Genomic DNA, 12,512 nt, shown 5'->3' with positions numbered 1-12,512 from the left:
CAATTGTTCGATCGAAATTGACAAGGGAGGAAAAACTTTTATACAGACTTCTAACTCAACATTTTGGAAGTAATATCAAATCTTGAAATAGCATTCATGTGAGTATGCAACATCCCAAGCTCTGCCTTTTTTCGGAAATTACCAACTGACCAATTGCATTTTTCAGCCTTCTTTTATATCTGAGTAATACTTGTGCTTCCAAATCCAACTATATGAAGAATGGGAAAGAGAAGATGCTAACAATCAGTGTTCTGCTTTCTAGTTTCTACACATACAAAACATTTTTCTATTCCCTTGGGCATTAACCAAAAGCAATGCAGTGTAAACACAAACCAGGTGCAAATTCTGTATCTAGTTTCAGAATTTTATGTTTGTTCGTAGCTTCAATCAGCACCCGTACCTAATGCAAAATAGGCAATTTTTGTTTGTACGAATTCATTGGTAGTGCAGATTTTGCATCTCAAAATGGTGCAAAATTTACATCACCTTCATTCTCTCTCTTATGGAATGGGGACTACATCATTTTAGTTCCTATTGAACTTCTCCCAAATAAGCAACCTCATCTTCACTCGTTTCAAACAAAAGTAAACCAAAACCCATTTGCACCAATACAAGTTAAATTTGCAATGCAAACAGAGGGAGCCATGAGTTTAATTTTGAGACTGTTAAAAGAAAAAGAGTTTAAAATTCACTTCTGCTGCAGGGTATTCTGCCAGAGGCAATGTGTACATGTTTTGATTGGCCTCCTGCAGCAAACCTTGTAGCATGCAGTAGTGAAAGTAAGCTCACTTGTGTCTAATATCACTTGTACCCAATTAGATTTTAAGTATTGATTATCCACCTAAGGTCATTAACTTGTTTTTTTAAAATAAAAACAGTATTCTATTAGTACTTAGAAGAACCAGTACAGTTAACGGAGAAACTGGGATGAAGAACTAAAGACATTAATGCTGAAAAAGAACAACTTCAACCTAAGAATACAAAACAGAAACGGGCTATACTACCCTATAAGTATTCTAAATTGGCAATTTGGGTCAGAGGAAGGGTTCGAGGTAGCATTAAGTTGGCATCCTTAATGTAAGTGCTCCTATCAACAAAACATCATAGTTATAAATGTATGTATATATATGTATATGGATTGAAATGTCCATGTCACTTAAATCCTTTGGATTTTAGCCTCTACAGCATTTCTTACCCTTTAGACTTGATCCAAAGAGTATGCTGCATTTAATCAAGAATGAAATTATGAAGAAAGACTGAAGAAAATCCAGAAGCCTATCTTAGCAAGTAGGATGTAAATATAGTCATTTTCTCTTGGCTCGACAGTTACAACTTATAAAGCAAAGAAAATCATGTACTCTTTGCATGAAAGAGAATTGACCAAAAGACATTATCAGTGCATTTTTTTACCAGAGCCCAACCTCATAGCTTTGGTTAGAAAAAAGATAAAAGAATGAAAAGAGGAAAATGTCTTCAGAAAATAAAAAGAAAAGAAAAGTTTAAGAACTCCAATTTGTAGTTGAGAAAAAAGGTTTGTTATCCTTCACTTAGGCTAATGTCACCTCAGTAAGTTACATTTCACTTCTCAAAATGAGTATTAAACCAATTATTAAATTGACAGACAATGAAACCTAAAGTTATGCCATTCAGAATTTGAGCCAAAAATATTATGAAATTTAATGGTTTGTGTCATCTGTCCACTTGTGAAAGCAAAATACTAGCCATACAAGCATTCAAAATTATTGATCAGCAAATCACAAGTTTTAAAGTCTGATATACCCCTTAGTTACCAAAGCCCCTGACCCCTGCTTTATTCTGTCATGACATGTATGTGAGCTGCTAGCATTGCTCAACTGTGAAAGTAATCCTCTGATTGTATACAAAATTGATTGATTTTCAGTTGATCTTGTGGGGCGAATTTGAAAACTACAAGTAAGAAGATCCCTGGTGAGGGCCGATAGCCTGAACAAGCCTGTGGCACTTTCGATTGAAGGGGAGTTGGAGAAGTTTGATACGTTGGGGGAAAAAATAAAAAAGGAAAAAGGGTGATTGTGATTCCTCAGGAATAGGTGATAAGCCAATTGTTATGATGGAGGATTCGGGTGGAAGTCTGGAATTAAGAGTCTTGCGGATAGGGACGTGCAGGTTGCTAAGGCTTGGGCTTATTTTTCTTAGGTGGAGAAGCTTTTGCCGGAAAAGCCTTTGAAGAATTCGAAAGAAGAAATGTGGACAGCTGAAAGAAGACACGAGAGAGATGGATTGAGGGAGAAGGCCGGGAAGAGGAACTCAATGGGGAGGAATAATTTTGGCGTATGACAGTTTTCTGGAGTATTTCTTTCTTTGTTCTTTTTTGTGAAAAGAGGTTCATCTTCTTTCGTTAGTTCTTGTTGTTTCACTTGGGTTGGATTTCTTGCTGAAGGTGAGTTGTTTCTGTTATTGGGGACTCTTGCTCTTCTCTCAGGTGATCTCTTATCAACTTCCTCTTGTATTCTCTTTTTTCTTTATTATCAAAAAAATAATAATCACAAATAAATCAAAGCCTCACATTATCTGGGATCAAAATGACAATGTTGGGAAGAAATCAATAACTGGGACCAAGAAAGCTCTGCAGATCACCAAATCACTAATTCAACCACCTGGTCCTGTCCTAGTTTGACAGCACTGGTTGGAAGAGGAGCATAGTAAACACAACCCCAATCTATTATAATTGGACTGAAAATGTAGACCTAGAATCAACTTTATTATTAATTAGTGGTTGGATCAAACATTTCTTCAACAATAAGCACTTGCTAAGATTCCCAATGGGTTCAGTAATCGAAGATGTGGCAACTAATGGTGAAAGAGCTGAAGCAAGACTTGCAGCTTATCCACTCGTAGGAAGAATTGCAGAGAAGATGCAGGAGTAACAAAATGATCCAACTTTTGAATACTTCTCATTATAGAAGATTAAGCAACCAAATCCAAGTTATATAAATCACAGGTATTTTTTTATTAATCTCTATCTGGAGGAAAGTCCAGAAATACATAATAAACACCAACCTCAAATTTAATAGGTAAATTTTATAGTTAGAAATACCAACTTCTCAATCTCGGGAGTCCCTTTTTTCTTCTACGAAATTAGGTTGTTTCTCTTAGCATCTTGCAAGAGATCTACTTTCCTTTCTCTTTCATTCTTAAGAAACATAGCTTTCATCAATAATTGAAATACTTATTCCTTAGTTTCCAGCTAGGTGATACAATGAGTTATTTCCATTATATCATATACACAGAGAGCTATGAGTTCTATATGATGTCATTGAAGGTAACCACCCAGAAATTGAAGTCGTGTCACATAAGTAAAAGCTAAATATGTGCAATACGGTGAATCTATTGCCACCAGAGAGCAAACAAGTTTAGAAACAGACAAAATGAACGGACTATCTGAGAACAATAATTTACATTATAATACAAGTAAAAGAACTGATATGTTCAGGAAAGAAAAAGCAATAAAGCCACAAATTGAACTTCATATTGAAACCACTGTCTCTGTTGTTTTAGAAATAAATTTTGAAAATAATAATAACACACCTCAACACATCGGATCTGTGCAGAAAATAAGAAATTCTGCCAACAAATACCTTCACAGAAAGGGAACCATAGGGCAGTTTAAGACACCATTACTACGTTCTCCAAATATATCATACATTGCACAATACTTTTCTAACTAACAAATATTTGAAATATAGAACAGCACCAAAACTTTTGTAACTAACAAATATTTGAACCTTCTTCTCAATGGCATATAAATTATACAAACCCGATAACAAAGGCCAGCTCCAAAATAAATTACAAGGCTATTAAGTGACACTATTTTTTTTTCTTTTTCAGGCTTTTGATTTCAACACCACAATCTGCATCTCAAATGATTTCTTTTCCACACTCATATCAGAGGAACACTTCACACATCTTTGCAGCAGTATTCCACCATGAAGAACCACAAATAATGAGCAAAAACAAAAAAAAAATCTGGTAGCATGATGGAAAAGAATTCATAGAAAGGCAAAACAATATATAAATTACAAACTCATACACAAGGAAACTCCCAGGGTATGAAAACAGCTAAAGCCATTTAATTTTGCATAAATGTGCTAGAGTTTGCTTACAAAATTTGTTCCTTCCCCTGCTATGTACCTTTAATTTAATCAAATAAGATTATGAGTAGTAGTAATAGCCACAACTTAAACTGGACATCAAAAGAAGCTGTGCACGAGAGTTCTCTACAGTTGGTAAAGGTACAACTATCTCTGCATAAATAGGACTTCAAATTAAATTATACCAAGAATCCAGTATCTCAACCTATCATGGTATTATTTAATGATGCATACTACAACTACTTTTGTACAACATGTAAAATGAAGTATTACAAATTTTAGGTTCATCAAATTAGTGAGATGCTATTCCATAATCCAAAAGGCTAAGCTGAGAAATAATAAGACCATGGGCTGAAAAACACCGTTAAGGAAACCTTCTGCAATTCTTTCCTTGTCTCTTTTCTCTAAAACAGTCTCTTCCACTTCTCTCTACTCAAATTCCTGTATGAGTTTAAGAAAACCCAACCATTTCTCATATTGATCTCTCGTTATCAAGGCTAAGGAGGAAAAGTTTATGAAGAATACTGTAGTGAGAATGGGCCGAATGGGCCCTAGTGTTCTTTATTTCTTTTAAGTAGTGTTTAAAAGTTATGTTTCTTAGTTGTAGGCCTTATGAGCCTTCTTTTATTTTCTTTAATTATCTCTTTAGTGCTGGCTGCCCCATTAAGGGCATCCAAGTAATTGTCTCAGACTTAGAATTATTAATAAAAGTGATGAAAGGGGGCTAGAGAAAGGTTTGAATTCTTCTTTTCTCTCTTCCCTTCTTTTCTTCTTCCACAACCTATTGCTGAAACTTCTTTTCTTCTTCTTTCTCTCCTCTCTTTTCTTCTTTTTTTGTATTATCTGAATTACCGTAGGTGTAATTTTCAACTTCGTATCAGAGTGGGTTCTCACTTTCAACTTTTTTCTCCTTTCTTTGCCCATACATAGTGTGTATGGAGAACTGATTGATTGATCAATCAGCTACTTATGCAGCCCAGTTAGGAAGGTTTTTGAGAGTTTTGTGGAGGCTTTTCATCCTTAGTTGAAGCCCAGGGCAGGTTCTTGTGAGTCTTTTGAGTTCTCAAAGCATTGTAAGAGCATTTATCCTTTAAAAAGATCAACTATTCCTTTTAATATTGATTACTCTGATGTGTGGGGGCCTTACCATTTACCATGTATGAGTGGGTATAAATATTCCATCCTATTTATTGATGATTTTTCACAATATATTTGGATTTACCTTATGTGCTCTTGGGCTGAAGTAACTAAACTTGTGCAGTAGTTCCATGAATACACTCACTCAGTTTAATACCCGCATCAAAATTTTCCGATCAGACGATGCTAAGGAATATTTTGAGAAGGACCTTACCTCCTATCTTGAGAAGATTGGGGTTATTCATCAGAATTCTTGTGCCCACACTCCACAACAAAATGGATTAGCAGAGAGGAAAAACAGACACATTGTGGAAGTTGCAAGGAGCATTCTTTTTGCTATCCATGTTCCTGTGAAGTTTTAGGGTGGTGCAGTTTTAACAGCTATATACCTTATTACCCGCATAACTTCTCGAGTCTAAGGGTTAAAATCTCCCTTCGGAGTCCTCTTTCCTAATGTTGAGATTTTATCTGTTCCTCTAAAGGTCTTTGGTTGCACTTGTTATACCCTCAACACAGAAAGGGTATTACTGTTTTGATCCCATTAGTGGCACCCGGTTTGTTTCCATGGATGTCACCTTTGTAGAGTCAATTCCTTTTTATAGCCATCCTTTTGAGGGGGAGAGATCTATCGAGTTGTTTTCTTCATCCCTTCTTTCGCCAACTCCAGTTGAATCTTCCATTGAGCCCTCTACAGTTGTCCCCGTTCCCGTAGTGAGATCTTTTCAATTGAGGTCTTTCACTCCTGCTCCTCCCCTCCTCCTACTAGTCCTCTAGTTGTTTCCACTCATCCTATTCTCTAGAAGTGGTACCAGCGGCAAAGGCTAAAGCGAACATAGGTTGATCCCACACCTCCAGTTGAGACTCAAGCACTCCCGATTACTAAAGAGAGGCAATGTCCATCACCTCCTCCACCAATACCCTCGTTTCTAGACCTTGACCTACCCATTGCTTTGAGAAAAGGTAAGAGGAAATATACAACTCATAGTATTTCCAAACACCTTTCCTGCAACTTGTTGTCCCCATCCTAGTACACCTTTCTAACATCCATTTCCTCCCAACCATCCCAAAGTCTATTTCAGAAGACTTAGCCACACTAGATTGGAGGGATGCTATGAATACTGAAATAAAATCCCTTCATAAAAACAATACTTATGATATTGTTGACTTGCTAGCTGGGAAGAAACCTGTTGGGTGCAAGTGGGCTTTCACTATCAAGTATTGTGCAAATGGGTTAATTGAGAGGTATAAGGCTCGACTTGTTGCTAAGGGATATACCCAGGTATATGGGAAAGATTACATTGAGACCTTTTCTCCAGTTGCTAAGATGACTTCGGTGAGAGTTCTTTTATCCTTAGTTGTGAGCTATGATTAGCCTCTGTATCAATTTGATGTTAAGAATGCATTCCTAAATAGTGATCTCACTGAAGAGGTATATATGTCCCTTCCACTTGGTATATATGGTAAGGAAATGCAGGGGAAGGTGTGTAGATTGAAGAAATCACTTTATGGTCTAAAACAATCTCTACGTGTTTGGTTTGACAAGTTTAGGGTTGCTCTTATTTAGTTTGGTTACACTCAGACTCAATCAGATCATACTCTCTTTGTTAAGAAAAAAGACACTCTGGTGACATTCCTTATAGTTTATGTAGATGATATTGTGGTTACTAGCAATGATATAGAAGAAGTTAGTGCTCTTAAGAAGTTTCTCAGTTCTAAATTTGAAATTAAAGATTTAGGGGAATTGTGGTATTTTCTGGGCATTGAGGTTGCTAGGTCCAAGGAAGGTATCTTTATTTCTCAACGAAAGTATGTGCTAGACCTTCTTACTGAGACTGGAAAACTTGGTATTAAACCTGCCTCTACCCCTATTGATGTGAATCATAAACTCTCAGCTAATGATGGAGAACTTTTAGCTGACAAGGGAGTGTTTCAAAGATTACTGGGGAAACTCCTTTATCCATGTATGACTCATCTAGACATTTCATATGCTATGAGTGTCATCAGCCAGTTCATGCATGCTCCTAGAGAGACACATATGACTACTACAAAAAAGGTGTTATGCTACCTTAAGGGAACCCCTGTAAAGGGTATATTATTTGCTAAACATAGACACATGAAGGTAGAAGTATATACAGATGCTAATTGGGTAGGAAATGTGGATGGCAGGAGATCCACATTAGGATATTGTGCTATGGTAGCCGGAGATATTGTTTCTTGGAGAAGCAAAAAGCAGTTAGTGGTTGCTAGATCTTCATCTAAGGCAAAGTATAGAGCTATGGCCCATGGTGTTTCCGAGTTGTTATGGCTTAAATCTCTCCTTAATGAGATGGGTGTTTCATGTGGTGAGCCACTAATGTTGTATTGTAATAACCAAGCTGCTATTAACATTGCTCACAACGCAGTTCAGCATGATAGAACTAAGCACATTGAGGTAGACAGACACTTTATATGGGAGGGAGTGGCTTTAGGAGAGGTGTGCCTACCTTTCATTGTATCAGAAGAGCAACTAGCAGATTTTCTAATTAAGGGAGTCCCAAAGGCAAAGCTTCAACATTATGCAAGCAAGCTGAGCATGATTGACATCTATGCTGGGAGTGTAGTGAGAATGGGCCGAATGGGCCCTAGTGTTCTTTATTTCTTTAAAGTAGTGTTTAAAAGTTATGTTTCTTAGTTATAGGTCTTATGGGCCTTCTTTTATTTTTTTTAATTATCTGTTTAGTGCTAGTCACCCCATTAAGGGCATCCAAGTAATTGTACTCAAACTTAGAATTATTAATAAAAGTGATTAAAGGGAGTAAGAGAGAGGTTCAAATTATTCTTTTCTTCTTCCACAACCTATTGCTGAAACTTCTTTTCTTCTTCTTTCTCTTTCTCTCTTTTCTTCTTTTCTTTCATTATCTAAATTACTGTAGGTGTAATTTTAAACTAATATAAAATGAAATTTGTTGCACATTATCTAATTCTTCTTGGCCATGCAAGGGCTTTTGAGATGATCTTTATCAGGTACATAAATGGAGTTGCATCCGCTATAAACAATGTCTATGTACAATAGGCTAGGAAGCCCAACCAGAAGTAAATACATCAGCCATTTGTACTGTTGGAACTTGGAAGATGTAACAGCAACTGACGCTTTTGCTACTGATTGGGTTTAGTAGCCCATTGTACACAGGCAGTCCTGTGTTGTTCACGAATCACATAGGTGGTTACACATCTGCTCAGCCTGTTCCAAATCAACATGGATCAAACCTGTTACAAGAAAATAATGAACAATAAATTCCTGTACGGATATACCTCACTCAGCTGTTCTCCTACTTGTCTTTGACATCTCTGCTCCATATGCCATTCATTCTTTCACTGCCCCATAAAACTTTTCTTCATCCATGTCTTTGGAGGATGCTAGTAACTTAATTCAGGCCTGAGCTGTCACAATATTTGCATCTGCTCAACCTTTTCAAATCAACCCCAACCAACTACGTACAAAAACTACTTTATTTACGTTTATTGGATTATACATTAAAAATTGGCCCAAGACCACAGAGCCAGGACCAACGTTCAGAAATGAACCCTATTAAGATTTTATACACTAAAATTGACCTAGTTCTCTGCTGTCTGCTCATACGGGTGATCCTGGCAACCAGGTCGATCAATTCCTTGGATAGTCAAAGAACAATATTTCAAACTGAGTACATAAGTGATATGAATAAGACCAGCTGTATTAGTTTTTAGGTTTCCAAACTTCAATAGTCAAAAACAATATAAGAAAAGTTCCAGATGGTTACAAGAAAGTCTTTATGACACATGAGTAATGAGTAATACTGAGTGGCTCTTCGTGAGAAGAGTTTGTCACTTGTTCACATCCATATCAGACAACACTTGCAGCAGTTCAACTTTAGAGTGACCAATGGTGAAAACACAACAATATATAGGTGCACTTACTTACATGGTCGCTTATTGTCATGCACATACCACAATTTTATGTATCAACTAAATTTACAATTCAAATCGACAAAACATATAATAAGAAGAATTCTAGATTGGCTTTTTACGTCATGCTTACAATCAAATAATAAGGGATGGTGAAACAGGATTCATGTAGCCAACCCTATATGGTTGGCATAAGGCTCAGATGATGATGATAATAATGTTTCTGACCATCAAGTGGTGAATTAGGAATGCTAAGAACTGATATATGAACACGTTCTTTTATCAATTCAATGACCTTGTGCCCAAATCTGTGTTCCCATATTCATGTACAAAGGAGGAAGTTGTTGAAGCTAAATGAATGGCAGCTAATTTCTGAACTTGTGGTCACTCAAATAAATATATTTTTATTCATCAATTTGTTCTGTACAACTCACTTTGCGGCAGGCATGTATATGAGCTACTGTTCAGGCTCATAGGAGATGTGCCCTCTCATTTCACTTTCTATCTTATTCAACATTTTATATATCTCTTTCCTTCGTGGGTGAATCTTATCACCCACAACAAACTCATGGATTTCACCATCTACCTCTATCCAACTTACGCCAGGGACCTTCCCAACTCCCCTATCCCCCATCACTCTCCTCATTGCACTGAAGTCTTCCCATCTGCCAGAGCTGGCATATAAATTAGAAAGAAGAACATAACCACTTCCATAATCTGGCATAAGCTGAATTAGTTTTTGTGCTGCAATCTCCCCAATCTCAATATTTCCATGGTTCCTACAAGCAGATAGCAATGTGCCCCAAATCACAGACCCTGGTTCCATAGGCATATTCTCAATAAATGCTTTTGCTTCTTCAAGAAACCCCGAACGACTGAGGAGGTCTACTAAGCACCCATAGTGCTGTATCCTGGGCTCTATATTATAAGTACTTCTCATAAGATTGAAATGCTTCAAGCCTTCTTCCACTAGACCCCTGTGGCTACAGGCATTCAAAACACCTATGAAGGTTATGTAATTGGGCTTCACGCCAGATACCTGCATTTGGGAGAACAACTGTAAAGCAGCCTCAGCAAATCCATGGACAGCAAAGCCTACAATAATTGAAGTCCAATGTCCCACATTTCTATTTTGAATGCCAACAAAGACTTTCAAGGCATGGTGGATGCTCCCACATTTCGAATACATATCAATTAATGATGCACCGAGAACACCATTAAGTGATAATTCATGACGGATTATATATCCATGGACCCGCTTGCCCAAGCTGAGGATACCCAGATCGGATATTGCAGAAATGGCGCTGACCAGGGTTGATTCATCTGGCCTCAGCCCTGAAACTTGCAACTCTACAACGAGGCTAAGGGCCTCATAGGGTAATGACTCTCGTGCGTACCCTGAAATCATTGAATTCCAGGAAACAAGGTTTCTCTGAGGCATCTCGTCAAACAACTTGCATGCAGATTCAATGTCACCTGACTTCAGAAACCCACCAATCATGGAATTCCAAGAGACAATATTCCGACCCGAAATCCCTTCAAACACTCCACGAGCACTTCTAATCTTCCTACATCGAGCATACATATGAATCAGAGAATTCTGCACAAAGAGGTCTGATGCAAAGTTAGTTTTCAACACGAAGCAATGCACCTGCTCGCATTCTTCAATAGAGGCCAATTGAGCACAAGATTTGAGTACAAAAGGAAAAGTGAACTTATCGGGAGCAAGGTCGTGAAGCATTTCGTAAAACAGTAAGAAGGCTTGCTCGGGTTGATCAACCTGGGTGCATGCTCTGATGAGAGTGTTATAGAGGAAAGAAGAGGGTTCGATAGTGTAATCAAAGACGGAGAGAGTGTAATCGACATCTCCTGATCTGGGAGAAGAAGATTGAAATGAGGAACAACACGACTCAACAAGTTTTGTCGCCACGGTCGGGTCGTATTGGAAGAGACCGGTTTTGATCGTTTGGGCGTGAAACTGTTGGACTTCTTTAACGGTGGTGCAGCGGTGGAGAAGTGGAAGAAGCGGCGGTGGTAACGATGGGAAGGAAGATGTGTTCCATGGAAGAATGCTTTCAAGCGCCATACTTTTGGAACCGGAGCAGTGGCCATGGAGAGCACTTAACTAACCAACGACCACGAAACAAACAGGCACTGTCTTCGATCCGAACCACTGGATGAAAACTCGGATTCAACTCAACCGAGTTGTTGAGTCGACATTTCTATTTCTTCATGTTATTCATTTGTAATTCTTTGAGCCGTTATTGTAATTCTTTACTCATGAATCTTTATTAATCCGAATTGTCTTGTTCATGAGTAATAATACAACAAGTAACAATTTTTCGTGACTTATAAAGATTCCTGACTAATACACAATTGAACGACATTGTCGGACTCCCCTGATGGCCTGATGTACTACTTTTTATTCTCAATAAAATGGAATAACAAATGACATATTCACTTTATAGCTGTTTATTCAAACTTAGAAAGTTGGCCTCCTGATTCAATCTAATGTTATCCAAGTTTCAACTAATGGCCAATTACTTAATGGGTTAATTATAATGCAGTTAAATGCAGAATTCTGAATTATAATCCCCCATAGTCTATTAATAGCCCCCCTATAAATCTCATTCTGCCCGTAGATTTGGCATTAATCCACGGTCTGGATTCATCCTCCATACAGTGGGGCTAAAAAATTCTTACCTGAACTGAACTGATCAATCATTCTCCCGCAGTTAATTGATTAAGCAACCGAGGACCACATCAACTGCATCACTATCTAGTCAATCAATATTAGGGGTGTAATTGAGTTATGCTGAGTTGAGTATTAGGTTACTCAAGCTGGTTTTGATTCAAAAGTTCAGAACTCAAAATTTGACTCAAGCTCGATCAAGTTATAAGTTTCCTAAACGAATTTGTTTTAATTATAAATAAAAATATATTAAAAAATAATAATTTATCATCTAATGCTAGGTATTACAAAGCTTGAATCCAACTCAAACTTGATTATCTACAAATTGAGTTTGAGGATTTAGTGAACCAAGCTTGAGTAGCTCACGAATAGGAGCCCAACCCTAGGCTCGCTTACACCTTTTATCGATAGTCATGATCTGATTGCTTGGGATGATTGAGTATTTTGAGAAGTATAGCCAAACTCATATTTTCTTGTTTTTCTCTCTCCTCTTCTTCTACATCCTTCCTACCCAAAGCAAAAATGAACCAAAATTTACACTTGTTTGATTTGTGTTCCCATGCATTTGTATTAATGCAAATAAAATTGAACCGCAAACAAACATAGCCTAAGGCTTAGGCTTAGTTTGT

General features: G+C 37.4%; 1 pseudogene across 1 annotated transcript; it reads right to left on the bottom strand.

Annotated features, from left to right (window-relative positions):
* Positions 1 to 9,215: 9,215 nt before the first annotated feature.
* Positions 9,216 to 11,583, bottom strand: LOC148843409 (pentatricopeptide repeat-containing protein At5g66520 pseudogene; annotated as a pseudogene). The gene has a single exon (XR_016103365.1). The product of XR_016103365.1 is annotated as a pentatricopeptide repeat-containing protein At5g66520 pseudogene (transcript).
* Positions 11,584 to 12,512: the final 929 nt, after the last annotated feature.

Source organism: Nelumbo lutea, chromosome 8 (assembly GCF_056320005.1).
Source record: "Nelumbo lutea isolate HS-2025 chromosome 8, American lotus-T2T, whole genome shotgun sequence".
Taxonomy (NCBI): Eukaryota; Viridiplantae; Streptophyta; class Magnoliopsida; order Proteales; family Nelumbonaceae; genus Nelumbo; species Nelumbo lutea.
Note: the sequence above shows the minus strand (reverse complement) of the source record. Positions and strands in the feature narration are given on the sequence as shown.